The sequence below is a fragment of the Propithecus coquereli genome, unplaced genomic scaffold (genome assembly GCF_000956105.1).
Source record: "Propithecus coquereli isolate 6110/MARCELLA unplaced genomic scaffold, Pcoq_1.0 Scaffold118, whole genome shotgun sequence".
Classification (NCBI taxonomy): domain Eukaryota; kingdom Metazoa; phylum Chordata; class Mammalia; order Primates; family Indriidae; genus Propithecus; species Propithecus coquereli.
Window position 1 is genome coordinate 2064883 of NW_012135858.1, and position 4067 is coordinate 2068949.

Genomic DNA, 4067 nt, shown 5'->3' on the forward strand with positions numbered 1-4067 from the left:
AAAAGGGATTCAGGTATCTCATGCTAAACTTTCTTTTGATTTTAAGTTACCAACTGGTGGAGTGCAAAAGTGATAACTTTCTGAATACTGTTGCCATAAACAAGCATATATTCGGTTCCTGCTGTGTGAAAAGGAGCCAAATGATAATGATTGTGGTCTTGTTCAAGGACAGAGTGCTGATGATATCATTCCCGTAGACGGTACAATTCCGCAGCTGGCTCTGTCAGTCTAGGAAGAGAGCTCACTTAAAAAAAGACCATGAAGTAATTTGCAATTCACGGGCAGCATTTTAAAGGAAATGAGCTGGTAGTCTACTGGTTAAAGTCAAAGGAAACCTTGTGCTTTTTTTCGTTTTAATATTTTTGTTTCTTCAAAGTATGACTATACTGGCTTGCTTAGCCCACGCTGGAAATTCAGGAAAAGGTGAGAGTGTTAAAAATTTTACTTTTTGGAAAAGTTCTTTGGAGGTAGGTATCTTGGGGGAAAATTATTTAGAGGTCTGGAATTTACACCTACACTGCTAATTTCATTTAAAACATATAAGAAATGTGTTTCAGAAGTATTTGTTAGTCTATTTCCTCACAGTGTATGGCTGTCAAGCGTATAAATGCTTGAGCCCCAGTGGCATGAAAGCAAAGGGTCAGAATTCCCACCCCCTCCTTGGCTTAAAGGAAACACAAATGAAGCGTATAACATTCAATGAACCAGTAACTTAGGCAAAAATCAGTAAGTGCATATCTAGTTTTCTGAGGACAATATTTAAGCTACAAATGATTTTTTTTTTTTTTTGATTCTGTCTGGATCTCCTCACCCCACCCCACCCCCTTTATAGCATCCAGAAATGTATCCTTTGGCTTCCACATACAATAGCAAAATTTTATTTATAGCAAAATAAAATTTAACAGACATTTGAGTAGCTAGTCTGTCTTAGAAACTGCTAGGAGTCAGGGATGTAGAGAATGAAACCACATATGTTCCCAGAGTGCTTAATCTGGTAGGGCAGATTTGTAAAGAAATAGTAATAGCTTATGCAGTGTTAGAAACAAAACAAATGTATGTCTTTCTGCTTCTAGTAATAAAGTTTCTGAGCTGCATACTTTTGGAATGGCCCAAAAGCCTGTAAGAAACAAGTCAGTGCCAGAGCATTTATTTCTCCCTTTTATTAATATTAGATATCAGTAGCAAGCTTGGTTCTTCTATTGTTCTTCTATTTTTTTGTTATTTGTGCCTGCTGACTTTCCATTCACGCGTGTATTGTGGGCATTCCTTATGAAACGCCACCACTCTTTGCTACCCCAGGTCATTCAGGGTTTTACCAAACTTCCTTCTCCATCCTTGACCTTTTGGTCTTTATTTAGAGCCCTGTAGCCTTACAGACTCACGCTGCCTATGTGATTGTTCAGATGATGTTTGAAATGTGATGTGTATGTCAGAAAGTGAATTCGTCTTCCCTGTCCCCATCTCCTGCCTCCCTCTTCCTCATTTCTCAAGTTTCAACAGCACTGGTCTCTTAGTCCTGCAAAGTAACATCTCCCTTAAATAGCATGTGCACATGTAAGTGAGATCATGTGGTATTTTGTCTTTCTGCACCTGGCGCCATTTCGCTTAGTGTAATGTCCTCCGGGTTCATCTATATTGTCACAAATGACAGAATTTCCTTCTTTTTTAAGACTGAATATGAGGGAGTCCCATCTTATACAGTGTCTCCTGAAGCACCTAAATCAGCACACAGTAGGTGCTTCTCCTCTTTGCCTACTTCAATGGGCTCTCAGGTCTCCTCTACATTCCTTTCCCTACCCCCAGCAAGCAGCCTTGCTTCACAAATAAAAAACAAACAAACAAACAAAAAACAAAGGCTATGGGGTGCGAACACCTTGATTTCCCTGCTCTTTTATCTACACATTTATCTACTTCTGCTCATTTTCTGGTAGTTTCTTCCCTCTGGGTACTGAGGCCGATTCAAGGCTCCTTGGGAACTGTGCTCTTGGTTCCATTTCCTCCTGCATTCATGCCTTAAGTGTTTGCATGCTTCGAAAACATTTTATTGAGCATCTACTATGTGTATGCCACTGTGCTTGGTGTGAGAAGTAGTCATGGTCAAGGTGGAAAGTCCATTCTAATAAGGAGAATCTTCTTTGCTAGTTTTTTAATCGCTTGACGTAATGTTCAAGCCCATTAATATGACATTCTTAGAAAGGTAAAATTAGGAGGACAGAAATGTATCAGTGGTTGCCAGGAGCTAGGGGTGATAGGAGGGATTACCACAAAGTGGCATGGGGGATACTTTGGGGATGATGGCACTGTTCTACATTTTGGTTGTAGTGGTGGCTGCATGGCCATATATGTTGCTAGCACACAGTGTAACTCCCAAGGCCTGTCTCCCCTCCTGCATGGTCCTCCCCTTGTCCTAACTCCTCCCCTCTCCCCGACCCTCACTACCACTCCCGCCCAAGGTTCTGGCTCTGACTGTGTCAGCCTCAGGCATCAGTCCTCAGTCATTTTCTGCTCCACGCACATCTCCTGGTATCTTAGATAGGGGAAAAGGAGGGAAAGAGAGAGGAAGCTGCCACGTGGGTCTGACCTCCAAATATAAGTCTGAAAAACAAACTGGGAAGGTTACATACCTGCTGAAATAAATCCTTGCCCTTACGCTGAGAATGTCTGTCTCTGTCACAGCACAGAGGGCCCCTTCTATTACCTTAGCCTTGGAGTTGCCACGTTTGAGAAGCCGGGGAGGAGGAAGAGTCCCACCCTGCCAAGCCTGTGGTGCCCTTCTGAACCACTTGAAGAAAGACATTCTCTTACAACTCTTTGTATCCTCAGTGCCTTGCAGTACCTGGCATACGTCAACTAATCAACGAATGAATAAATGAGTAAATGGATGAATCAACCAAATTCACTCAATTGTGATGAATTCAATAAATATTCAATGATGAAATGGTGCAACCAAATACAAATTAATTATTGCCTTCATTTATCAGTAGGTGTGGCAGTGGCATCTGGTTCATGCACCAACTCTCAGTTACAGACAACTGATGTTTGTCTTTTCTAGATGTTCTATTATCTGGGAGAGGCTTTGAGAACCAATCTTCACACAGGTTTCTGTACAGGTTATCTTACCAAAATGCTTCAGAAGTCCATATGTTTTTAAAATAAAACATACAGACTCTGTGAGGTTGGGCAAGTAGGAAGTTTCTCTGAGACTCGATTTCTTCAGCAGGAAAATGTGGATACTAACTACTTTGCAGAATTGATGTGAGGATTAAATGGGGCAGCACACACCAAGTGCTTGGTACAGTGCTCAGCACAAGGTAACAATAAATGGTGACCGTTACTCCTTCTCTCCCTCCTGTCCTACCACCATCTCCACCACCACAGCATTGGCTATGTTTTTGCTTTCTGTTTCCCACTGAGGTGCCAGTCTAGCCTTGCCTAGTTGGAGGAAGTCTTCTGAACTCTGACCCCTCTCTTCCTTGAGCTCACCTAGGAGAATTCAAGGAATTGCCGTCTGGCATGATTTCACCTGGGATCTTCATAGGAGACTATTGCTTTTCATTTAAAGTTCAACAGAATAAATTTGAGTGACTTATTAGCTCCCAAACACACAGAGAATTGTCCTTTAGAGAAAACGATAGCAACCTTATTCTCACGAGGAAAAATGGCACTAAATTAGAACGTGTTTTTGGTTATACAGTTTCTACAAAATGTATTCTTGAACCCCTCATCATCTGGGTGAAACGTGGCTTTCCAAAAGGGAGAGGGAGTAGGTGGTGGTGCTGTGAGGAGATGACAATGACCTTGCCCTTGGCCCGTCTCTGCAGGGGCGGGGCTGTAGGCGTAGGCTGCTGGGGACAAGTCCAGCGTTTCAGCTCGATTCCGTTTTGAATCTTCTCCTGATCGTGTTGTATGATTTGGAACAAATGACTCTGTCACCTCTCTTAGCTTCACTTTTCTTCTTCGTAATAACATCTACTTCATAGGAAGATTTATTGAGGTCATACAAGTGTGGAGGAAAGAAAATGCTATTCAAAAACCTTATATCAGATGATTCCTTGTTAAAGGGCCTC